Source organism: Centroberyx affinis, unplaced genomic scaffold (genome assembly GCF_046629955.1).
Source record: "Centroberyx affinis isolate AG114_WGS23_722 - 3 ecotype Tasmania unplaced genomic scaffold, CSIRO-AGI_Caff_v1 ptg002362l_1, whole genome shotgun sequence".
Taxonomy (NCBI): Eukaryota; Metazoa; Chordata; class Actinopteri; order Beryciformes; family Berycidae; genus Centroberyx; species Centroberyx affinis.
The window spans coordinates 1-13,515 of record NW_027280622.1 but is presented as its reverse complement, the minus strand read 5'-3'; positions in this window follow the sequence as shown (position 1 = coordinate 13,515).

Here is a 13,515-nt window from a genome sequence, read left to right as displayed (position 1 = left end):
AATTCCCACTGCAGTTGACAGACTGTCATCATCACACAAACCATGTTGACATGATCGCATTCTTATCAAACAATGATCAATAAAGTCAAAAGTTTCATAACACCCCAGTGGAAAAAAACGGGATTAACTTCCGATGTTTAAAGATTGGAATCTGCAGGACAGATATGGCAGTGGCCAAAAATACCCCGTCCCCCCCGCCTGCTTGATTGACAGCCACCATGTGGCACATAGCTGGAGGTGCAACTGATAGCCCCCGCTGCTGATTCCCTTAAAAAGACATGGCCACCCAGCTGAGACTCCACTCTAATGCTATCAGCGGCTATTCTTGGCTTTTCTGAAATCATTGCACCAATTGCGTGCATATGGCAACCTTGAACGGTCCAAAACAACACCGATCTGAAGCAGAAACAAAGGCAAAAGGCGTATTCCACTGAGAACGCTTCAACACTTTGTCACATCCTCACTCTTATCACTGTGACATCTGACACAGCCCAGAAACCAGAGTTCACTCATCAACAAGGTACAGGTAGATAACTGTAACTAGGTAATGTGCTGCAGACGGATACAAGGGGAAAACTACTCACTTGTATCCACAAGGATGCCTTGATCTGATGGGACAGAGCCCAGGTGACTAGAGCAACAATCTCCTTATCCAGAAAGGTTTCCGGGAAAATCCAAGGTGAGAACGGTTGAGCCTCAAAATATCCCCAAAAAAACAAAACTACACAGTGGACGACGCCGTGTAGTTTTGCTTTCCCCTTGCAATCCCTACACCCGAGGCAAGGCTGGGAATGCTCCAACTGCTCAGAAGTGTCAATATGGTTGTTTAAGTTTATATACCAGGGGGCAAATCTGCATCATCGCTGCAAGGCCACTCCCTATTGGCCAGTCTCTCAGGGGGCATGATGGGAGAGGCAGCCATTTATGCAAGCTCCCACCTGTCACTCAGCCACTGCTGTTAATCCGGCGTCGATTTGGTCTTTCTGGGACTGAACTTTGATCCGCCTTGGTGGCTGACTGTCATATAGAAGAGAATCTGATCATATTTATTGATTCAGAAGAAGTGTGATTCTCTGCACTGAAAGGCCCAGAGTTCCTGAGTCATTAAATATCTGGTGACCAAAAGGAGAGAGAGGCTGTTCCTGTCAGTCAAAGTGACACTACCCCCCGTTACAAGATGGGAACAAACAGTATTTACGCCACACTCTCTCCCACACTGTTACCCTCACTGTTCATATCAAACATTCACAGTCTAATCGCCCATGTCTTTCTATTGGATCTTATTATATGTTTGTATATACAGTATATCACCATGTAGACTGGCAGCAGTGTCTGGCCTGATCGGCTTCCTCTGGGCGTCATGTAAGGCCGGAGGTGATGAAGCAAAATTCATGGTTTGGTAACCAGGTTTGGTAACATCACTCAGCTGTCAATCATCCATCATGGGAAGGCCAAACCTTTTCTAGAAACTAAGGAACATACTTTTCTAGAAACTATTCAGCAAACGGTCACACCAGGCCATTTAACTCCCATTTTAGCCAATTTAAACTTGTTAAAACTTCCAGTCCATTTTAGAATCAATTTCAAGGTTTTATTGATTACTTTTAAAGCAGTAATTGGTTTAGCCCCAGATATATTGGGGAACTTTTATGTCCTTAGGTACAACAGTGTAGTTTGAGATCTTCTGAAAAATCTTTTTTGACTGTTCCCAAATCCAAATTAAAGTCAAGAATTTTCAATAAGGGCCTGTAAACTTGGGATCAAGACATGCAGGTAGCAAACTCAATTTCTTCATTTGTTAACATTCACGCTCTTTTTTTTTCTTTTATGCTGCTATTTTGTATTTGCTGTTTTTTTTTCAATCAATCAAACTTTATTTTTATAGCACATTTCATGCAAGCAAATGCAGCTTAAAGTGCTTCACAACACAGATAAAAATGCAGTAGAATAAAAGAGCCAAAAAACAAGAGGTAATAAAAAAATAACATAAAATCAGACAATGTATACATGAGCAGAATAAAATGGGAACATTAAAATTTAAAATAAAAATAAACAATATTATAAGATTAAAATAAACACATTAAAAATTACAGGAAAGCTAGGCTAAACAGGTATGTTTTAAGTTTTTATTTAAAAGTGTCCACATTTTCTGTAGTCCTTAGATCCTCTGGGAGGCTGTTCCACCGGCTCGGACCATAGTGGCTAAAAGCCTTGCCATGAGTCCTAGTTTGACACTTAGGAACAGTTAAAAGACCAGAGGACCTGAGGGATCTAGATGGTTCATTTCTGACATGTAAACAGGTGCCAATCCATTTAGAGATTTGAAGACCAGTAAAAGAACCTTAAAATCAATGCGGTAGCTGTAGCTTACTTGTTTATTATTTGTAACTTTTACATTTTATTTTATTTCTTGTATGTTTTTCTTACCACTCATTATTTATTATTATTTATTTATTTATTTATTTTAGCGTTTGTTGTATCTTTTAATTTAATTTATTTTATTTTTTGTATCTCACCTACGATTCTTGTCGCATTGACTTTATTTATATGTACATGTAATTGTTTGTGAAATCTATTCCGTTTGATTACTAAATGGTATGGGATGGGGCTCTGTTGGAGCAGAAACATGGGGGGGTATATTGTGTTTAAAAAAAATAAATAAAATCAATGCAGTACCTAATAGGTAATCAGTGCAGAGACTTAAGAACTGGGGTAATATGTGCCCTTCTCCTGGTCTTAGTTAACACTCTAGCAGCTGAGTTCTGTAGTAATTGTAGTCGGTTTATTGCTTTTTTGGGAAGTCCGGTTAGGAGACCATTACAGTAGTCGAGCCTGCTGGTAACAAATGTGTGCATCAGTCTCTCAGTGTTAGCCTGGGAGAGAAAAGGTCGTACCCTAGTAATATTCTTAAGATGATAATAGGAAGTCTTAACAACATTCCTAATGTGAGCCATAAAGTTAAAATCAGAATCAAATGTGACATAATAAGTTTCCCACCTGCTGACTAGGAGTTAACGCTTAGTAGTCAGTTTCGCTCTCTGAATCTTTTCCCCAATAACCAGTACTTCTGTTCTATCCTGGTTCAGTTGTAAAAAGTTTTTTGACATCCATGCCTTGATATCTAAAATACAGTTAAAGAAAACATCAATGGGGCTTGTGTCGTCTGGAGAAACCGCAATGTACAGCTGAGTATCGTCTGCATATCTATGAAAATGTATTCCATGTCTCCTGATGATCGTACCCAGTGGGAGCATATACAAACTAAAACATAGAGGGCCTAAAATCGAGCCTTGAGCCTTTTTATTGTCACTGCCTTCTGTTTGTAAAGCACTTTGTAACTCTGTTTGTAACTCTGTTACAAAGTGCTTTACAAACACAAAAGTGCTGAATAAATGAAGTTTATAGTTTATTATATAGCTTCCTAAAAGCTCTAGGCTTAAATTTGCATTTCCATTAGCACTCATTTTCATTCATTACCATAATAATTTGGCACAAGACTTATTTCTGTATTTTGTGTTTAATATATTTTAGCTTTTATTCATTATAATATAAATTAATAATATACACTAAATGAAAGCTGTGTAAGATAACTTACTGTAGCAGTCTTCAGCATTAGTGACTGTATGGGTTTGTTTCCCAGCTCACTCTGTGCTGCTGTGCATCTCTGCTCCATTTCCTCTATCTTCATCTTCACTCTCCACTATCATGAACATTCTATTAAACAAGAACAGAAATAGGTTATGCAGATCAAAAGTGTAATAAAAATACATCATTGTTAATAAATTGCTCATCCATTTTGCAATTTGATACTGAACTGACTACAATCCTTTATAACAAAATGAGGAAGGTTTCAATCAAGTCATTCATTGGCTGGATGTCAAGATGGAGTTCAAATTAAAACTGGATTCAAATTATGAAACTGCCTGGACCTCAGAAACAACCTTCCTTCATTTAACAAGCTTATGTTTGTGCTTTTAACCGAGCCGTTATCAGACAGTGAGAACATGTTTCAGCCCTCTATAGGATCCGTTGCCTCTAGGTAACACACCAAATTTGTGCCCTCTACACACAAAAAAACATCTTGAACCATGATGTGATGCTTTACAGTGAAGATAGGATTCTAAAGAGCTATTTCAAATTGTTAACAGCTCTCTTTTTTACAGTGTCACAAATTCACAAATGCTTTGAAAACTGCTGTTATCAAGCCTCTGTTCTATCTGCCCCTGTAATCAGTAATTATACATCAATTGTCCCTATTATTACTAAGATCCTAGAAAAAAATGTCTTCAACCAATTTAACAACTATTTAATTTCAAATGCCCACTTTGACAATTTCCAATCCAGATTTAGACCCCATCATAGTACTGAGACAGTCCTTATTAGAGTTGTAAGAGAGTTCTGGATCTTATAATAATGATAATAAACTTGATGTATATAGCACCTTTCAAAACAATTGTTAAGTGCTTAAATAAAAGCATGGAGTAAAAACTCTAGAAAAAACAAGGAATAGAAAATAAGCACAAATAAATTAAATTAAAAACATAAAATATAGATCAATGGATTAAAAATTTAGCTAATACTGCTAAGAAACGAATAAAAGTAAAATACAAATAAGAATAAATAGAAATAAAAATCATAGTAAAAAAGCCAAAATGTGTTTTGAGGATAGACTTAAAAGAGGACACAGGGTTTGTTAGCCTGAGATTGTCAGGCAGGGCGTCCCAGAGCTCAGGAGCCCTGATGGCAGAAGCCCGGTCTTTAGATGCAAGCCGGGAGGTGGGAACGGTCAGAAGGGCCCGGCCTGAGGATCTCAGGCTGTGCTTTGGCTCATACGGGATTAAAAGGTCAGAGATGTAAGTAGGAGCCAGATCACGTAGTGCCTTGACAGTTAAAAGCAAAATCTTAAAATCAATTCTAAATCTAATAGGAAGGCAGTGAAAGGAAGCTAAATTGGGGGTAACATGGTCCAGCCTTTTACTCTTAGTGCAAAATGCTGCTGCAAGGCTTTTAACTAACTGCAGGCGAGAGAGGGACTTTTGGCTTAGACAGGAATAGAGAGAGTTACAGTAGTCTAAGCGAGATGCAATGAAGGCATGGATAACCTTCTCAAGGTTGGCAAAGGACAAAAAGGACCTTATCGTCTCTATCTTATCTTATGTTCTTCAACTGAAGGAAACAGGACTGTACCACACTTTTGACTTGTTTCTCGAAACAGAGGTCAGAACCAAAAATTACACCCAGGTTCCTGGGGAAAGGTTTATAATTGGCTGACAAGCTACCAAGTTTACATTGAACCAGGTTGATTGAGTTTTGAGGGCCAAATAGAACAATTTCTGATTTGCTGTCACGGAGTTGGATGTTCTTAGGATATGAGCCACCCAGACCTCCGAGGTCCTCTGGGACCGGTCTGTTAGTTGTTCCCAGGGTGAAAACCAAATCTGGTGAAGCTGCTTCTAGTAATTATGCTCCCAATTACTGGAATACACTTCCAGAAGCACTGAGATGTTCCCACTGTCAGCTCTTTTAAAGGTCGTCCCAAAATATTCTTTTATCTGTGGCCTTCTGCTAAATCATCTGTATGTAGATGTTATTATCTTTAAGTTTATTTCTTTTATTCCTTTTACTTATGTTTTACCTATTTTATCTTTCTTTCTTTCTTCCTTTCTTTCTTTCTTTGTAATGTCATTTAATGTATTTTTTCTGTTTTATGTGAAGCACATTGAATTTGCCTTGTGAATGAAATGTGCTTCATAAATAAAGTTTACCTTGCCTTGCCGAAAGAAACCAATAAGAAACTGGTCATATGACCCCGTCTGCCATTTTGAGTTCTCTTTCAGTCTTTGTGCAGTACATACTAGGCAGACATTTTTGTACTCAATAAATCATCCCAAAAAACATGTTCTATTGTCATTTATCTTCAAGTAAAACATTTTATTCATAATTCTAGGTGAGTAAAGATGTATGTTTTTAATCATGTAATCTCATACATACAATGGAAAATTGACAAAATGTACAGCGTAGCACAGTGGAATCTCAATATACAGTCAGAATGTATTGTGTAAGACATTTCCGGAGACATTTACCATCAACTCCAACAACCAACAAGAGATTTTCTACTGGGAGGTATAGCACAAATCAAGGGTGCATATCTTTTGGTAAGATATCCTACTAACGGCTGTATGAGAACACGTTGCACACACAGGTAGTTTGCACTGAAAAGCCAGTTGAGGTGTGGACACAGGAGAATGCTGTCTGTCTGGACGGATGGAGTGTGAGTGTTCAGGTAGGTCAGCTGTTATATTTGTAGATAGTGAAGCGCAGAGCCCCTGCCTCCTCTGAAACTAGACTTGAATTCTCATTGGTTCCTTCTCAAATCCATGGAAACTTCTTTTCTATAGGCAGCATTTCTAGGTAGGTTGGTATTTTCAAGTTGTAGTTCTGTCTCATTCAGGTAGGACACATAGGAAGCTTCCTTTGAAAGGTTCCTTGTTTTGGCACATTTTGAAGGAAGCACACAGCAATTCCTCAGGTGGAGTAGGAAATCCCACAATACCTTGCAACATCAGCAAAGAAGAACAAAACTTCCCCAACATCCACTAAAATTAATGGTGGACAGAAGTCCCTAGTTCAAGAAAACGTTTTCCACAACTAACCTATGACCGTAAAGAAAATACATCTAACGTTTCAAGTTCATGTATTGTGAAATTCATGTTAAAATTATCAATAGGGAATCATATTACTTCATTTTAGTCTAGTCAGTTGTTTCTGGAAAGCCGCTGAAATGAGTTTAGTGGTCAGACAGTGCAGCCTGCTTAGTTTAGCTAGCTAGCGATAACATCTCTACTGCAGCTGCCTGTTAGGCTTAGTTTGATGGAGGAGAAATGAACTGCTGCAGTTTCTCCTGCAGTTTCTGAGAGAACAAGCAGATAGTAAACATGTTGTCCCCCAACAGTGATGTAGTTCCACCCTTGGGTCAGTCAGTGATTGCTGAGTGAACTTGAAATATGAGTGAAATTGTATAAGCATTTTGGTATGGGACAATGAAAGGACAGATTGACCATATACTTCTGTTGCCTACTCTCCTCAGAATTAGGCTTACAAGTTATATCTTGAAATGTAGTAACTGTAATTGTCCTGTTTTTACTCAATACAGTACAAAATATAAGAACTACAATACGCAATAAATACAATCTGTACATTACACAATGTACACTACAATACAATTTATAATACAATATAACAAACAACACCAGGAGCGTGAGTGTTATGAACAATATAAATGCTAAATGATAAGTGATATATGGTATTGCACAGTAGGTAAGTGGTAATATGATATAAGTAGTCAACACTGAGGCACAGTGGTAGTGCAGTGATGATGCAATAACAGTATAACAACTGGACAATAACTACAGCGGTTAGAGGTTTGCCCAAAAATTCTCCATTGACTCTCACTTCAACACATCAACCCAGTCTGAAGTCTCCAAGTGTGTAGACTATTATGTTACAGTACCTATGATAACTTTAACTGTGTTGCTTTACCACTGAGTCCCCATTCATTGTCCCCCACATTGTATGATAACTTCAACTGTATGACCTGCTTTACCACTGAGTCCCCAATCATAGTCAATGCGGCCCCATAGCGGCACAAAGTCAACGTTACAGTGTGACTAACTAACTAACTAACTAACGAACGAACTAATGGACAGAGACCGATCCATAGTCCCCCCTTTGGTGGGGGACAAAAAACACCGGGCTGATGTTTCACGGCCAACAAGTACACAAAGCTAGCAGCATATTTTCATCATTTCTTGTGTTTTGAAAAAGAGGTTTTATCAGACTGGCTGTTGGCGGAGTGTTAACTCCAGTCACATGACGCTGTCCGTTTCAAAACAGGTAATTCTCTGCTACCTTCAGTCAAACAAGGGACCTTACTAGGAAGCTTCCTAGTTAGGGATCAAGGAAGAAAGAATCTATCTTCCCAATGAGACAGAGCCATTATATACATTTAAACTTCAAATTATATCTGTCTTCAGCCAGATCTCTCTTCAAGGCCTGATGTGAAAAGTTGTGCTTTCAGTAACGTCAGCCCAACCGTTCGGGAGCTGGAAGGCCAAAGCCAGATTCAAAGTCACGTTCTGTTTACACTGAACAAATCTGCCTGTCTGTAGCACACTACAATTCCTGCAGGGTAAATATGGCCACCGTCACCCTGTAGACACTGATCCACCCAGAGGTTATTTCTGTCTGCCTGGGATGGGGACGGGGGGTGGGGGGGGGGGGTGGGGGGGTGGGGGGGGTGACAGAGAGAGGTATGGAGGGGAAGCAAGGAGAGCAGGAAGTAGAAAAGCTAGAGAAGGAGAAGAAGGAGGAAGGAAGGAAAGGCAAAGGGAGGGATGGTAAGACAAACCGGGTCTCTGCAGCAGCAAATAGCAAAATGACACAGCAGAGAAACAGAGGATATACATAAGAATAAGGCAGATGTGGGGTATGAAACATTACAGCTGACAATTACAACAGCAGAATGTGTTGAGCAGAGATGTAAAGTATGACATATCTGAAGAGAGAGAGGGAAGGAGCGAGAGAGAGAGAGAGAGAGAGAAAGAGAGAGAGAGAGAGGGGTGGGGGGGGGGGGTGGTTTACATTGCTAAGCCATTTCTGTCTCTGTGGTCGGGGGTTTTGCTCGGCTCATGTGTCACACAGAGAGGGACAGCTGCAAGGCCCTAAATCCTGACTGGGACACACTGACCAGCACTAACCTGCTGCATTAACCAGCACTAACCAGCATGTAGTGTAGGTTAGTTAGCCTAACGTAGAGTAACATCACTAACCTATACTAATATCATTAACCTACACTAACCTACAGCATTAACCTACACCACTAACCTACACTAACCTACAGCATTACCCTACCCTAACCTACACTAACCGGCAGCATTACCCTACACTAGCCTGCAGCATTACTCTACATTAATATACACTAAGCTACAGCATTACCCTAACCTAACCTACACTAACCTACAGCATTACCCTACCGTAACCTACACTAACCTACAGCATTACCCTACCGTAACCTACACTAACCTACAGCATTACCCTACCGTAACCTACACTAACCTACAGCATTACCCTACTCTAGTCTGCAGCATTACTCTACATTAATATACACTAACCTACAGCATTACCCTACCCTAACCTACACTAACCTACAGCATTACCCTACACTAACCTACACTAACCTACAGCATTACCCTACACTAACCTACAGCATTACCCTACCCTAACCTACACTAACCTACAGCATTACCCTACACTGAGCTACAGCATTAACCTACACTAACCTACAGCCTTACCCTACACTAACCTACAGCATTAACCTACACTAACCTACAGCATTAACCTACACTAACCTACAGCATTACCCTACACTGAGCTACAGCCTTACCCTACACTAACCTACAGCATTAACCTACACTAACCTACAGCATTAACCTACACTAACCCACAGCATTACCCTACACCAGGGCTTCTCAAACTCCGGACCGAACTACAAATCAATCCGGACCGGAACTTGTCTCACAATAGACATAAGTTAATGTAACATTAGTTAATATAGGAATATATTTTCTTGTGTCCAACGCGTTGTGTGATTGAATGTGCATATATTTACTTATGTGCACGTGCGCATGTGTGACACACATTGCAGAGTGCAAGTTAACCATCCTTGATTTTTACTTTCATGGAGCCGCTTGTGTGTTTGTGTGTGTTTGTGTGCTGCGCGGCCGATGTCAGTTTCTGTGGATGCGTTCACTCTGGTCTACTCACACGAAGCGTAATGTCATTGCTATGACAACGAATTGTCACTGTCAGTCAAAAGTTCCCGACCTTGAGAAGGTGGCCATTCATGTGCTCACCATGTTTGGTTCCGCATATCGATGTGAGTCTGGATTTTCCACGATGAACGCTGTGAAAAACTCTGACCGCAGCAGTTCGACCAGTGAACACTTGGGTCAGTGCCTCCGCCTGGCAATCACACCATTTGTGCCGGTTCAAGGCTTTGGTTACAGGCAAACAGTGCCATTTCTCCCACTGATTCATGCCACCATAGTGTACTACTGAATGTGTGCACTTTAAGTTATGTTTAAGTTGCATTATGTTATGGACAAGTTATGGACGTTGATTTATGTCAGTGCGCTTTACTGGCATTGTTCTGGACCATTGAACTTGTGTAAAATTCATAAGCACCAACCTACAGCACTAACCTACACTAACCTACAGCATTAACCTACACTAACCTACAGCACTAACCTACACTAACCTACAGCATTAACCTACACTAACCTACAGCATTAACCTACAGCACTAACCTACACTAACCTACAGCATTAACCTACAGCACTAACCTACACTAACCTACAGCATTAACCTACAGCACTAACCTACACTAACCTACAGCACTAACCTACACTAACCTACAGCACTAACCTACACTAATCGACAGCATTAACATACAGCACTAACCTACACTAACCTACAGCACTAACCTACACTAACCTACAGCACTAACCTACACTAACCTACAGCATGAACCTACAGCACTAACATACACTAGCCTACAGCATTAACCTACACTAACCTACAGCACTAACATACACTAACCTACAGCATTAACCTACAGCATTAATCTACAGCATTAATCTACACTAACCTACAGCACTAACATACACTAGCCTACAGCATTAACCTACACTAACCTACAGCATTAACCTACACTAACCTACAGCATTAACCTACACTAACCTAGAGCATTAATCTACACTAGCCTACAGCACTAACCTACACTAACCTAGAGCATTAATCTACACTAACCTACAGCATTAATCTACACTAACCTACAGCATTAACCTACACTAACCTACAGCATTAACCTACACTAGCCTACAGCACTAACCTACACTAACCTAGAGCACTAATCTACACTAACCTACAGCATTAATCTACACTAACCTACAGCACTAACCTACACTAACCTACAGCATTAACCTACACTAACCTACAGCATTAACCTACACTAACCTACAGCACTAACCTACACTAACCTAGAGCATTAACCTACACTAACCTACAGCACTAACCTACACTAACCTACAGCACTAACCTACACTAACCTACAGCATTAACCTACACTAACCTACAGTATTAATCTACACTAGCCTACAGCACTAACCTACACTAACCTAATCTAACCTGCAGCAGGGAGGAGCGGCTGCTAGTTCTTCAAACTCTCTGCTCTGCTCTGGACCACAGCTCTACAGACAGAACACAAGCACTCTGATGGGCTTTATGAGCAGTGAAGCAGGCCCACAACCCAAACTGTCCCAGTAGAGACGGACTGTAGAGGGGGGGTGGGGGGTGGAGCCCAACGCTCAGGAACGTGACATCAGTTGCAGCCCAAGTTTAGGATCCAGTACTCTGTCAGAGGCTGACTGCTCACATGTGAAGGGAAAACATGATGACAGGAGCTCAAAGCCCTTCAGACTCTGCCTGGTGCGGAGGAGCATTAGAGCAACGTGTGAAAAAAATATTTGAATCCTGACATTAATCTCAGAATTCTAATATTTAAGACAGAATTCTGAGTTTAAAATCAGAATTCTGAGATTAAAGTAATTCTGACTTCATTCTCAGAAACTAAAATAATTTTTTCACATGTGGCCCTAATCCTGTTCTGCAGTCTAACACTGAGCTCTGGTACAGAAAAAGTCACACTGGAAAGTCAAAGAGGTCCAACATGAAATCAGTCTGAATCCAAGCCTAAGAAGACATGATTTTTCACTTATTTCATAATGTATAAATTTTATGTTTTTGGCATATTTTCAAATCATAGATATTTCATTTCTTTGTCTCAGTGTGTTTTGGACAGCCTCATACATACAGTAGATACATACTGTAATTTGTATTCACATATTTCTCTTTGATAGGTGTTAATACCTTCATTTGCTCTAGTCTTTCTTTGATGTATCCTATTACTATCCACTCTTACAAAGGATGTGTCATTTTTAACACATCTGTGTCTTTGGGGCAACACACACTTTTATGTTAATAACAGCACGTAACACAAGTGTGTGTTGTCCCAAAGAAGACACACAGATGTGTTAAAAATGACACGTCCTTTTAAATAGGGTTTGCTGCTGTAACACACCAATTTCCCCATGGGGATCCTTAGACTTTCATGTTATCCTAACAGACTGTCTAGGACTAAGTGGCCATGACCATGTTGCAGGTTTCCCACCCTCACTTGGACATAATTTCTCTATTTCCTTTTGATTATTGTCTTTGACACATATGTACTGTACTCAGCTTACTCTGGTGATATAGAAAGAACTGTCATTGCCAATTTGTTGGATATTTGAAAAACAAAAAAAAAAACTTGGACATCAAATTCAAGGACTTTTCAATGACTGTCAAGCTCTTGTTTGGTGAAATTCAGGGACTCAAAATTGGCATGTTTTGGGGTAAGAATTTTAAAAAAAAATTAGATACCATATTAGTCTCATATTCAGCCTCCAAATCTTATTTTTCTTAAACCAGGAGAGCAATTCTGCCAGCGGGGTGAGATAACTCCACTTGTTTCCAATGCAGTTTCACTTGTTTTAGGAATTTTGTAGAAATTAGTGTCAGTATCTTGAAACAAGTCAGAATAAGGCAAAATCACTGCACTGCTATCAAGACAATTACACTTGATTCTATAAAATTCTTGAAAGAAGTTGATTTGCATTGGAAGTGAAATTATCTAACTCCACTGGCAGATTTTTTCACTTCAAGAAAATTAAAATTTTAGGACTCAATAATAGACTAAATGACTTGTTAAGATGGAGATTTTTTGCAGTGTAGAGTCCTGATGGTGAAATCCTTCATGCTAAAACTAAATCTCCATCCCTGAGATTTCCTCAGGATGGGGAAGTGTTGATCCAGAGAGCGGAGCAGCTTCATGCCATGTGCTTCTTTCTATCTGAGCTGAAAGCAGCATCACATCCATCAGCTCAAACTGCTGCTCTGAGTTATAAAACACAGTGAGTAAGAACCACAGGACTGTGGAGGACCACAAGTGTCACAGAAATAGTAATAAAGCATTTCATTAATTAATAACTAATTGTACAATAAAAATAGGCATTAATAAATTTGTTTACAAATTAATTTATTAATTTATGAATAAATAGACTAAATTACAAATTCATTATTTGATATTTTAATGGGCAATAAAAAGAGGAATTATAAAAAGAATTTACAAATGAAATATTAATACTAATGTATTTTTAAATGATGTACTTATTGACTGTTTTATGGTTGTTTTTGTAAATCTCTTTTTAATTTGAACTATTTATTGATGGATTAATATTTCATTTTTAATTTGAACTATTTATTGATGGATTAATATATCATTTGTAAATTCTTTTTATAATTCCTCTTTTTATTGCCCATTAAAATATCAAATAATGAATTACTTTGTAATTTAGTCTA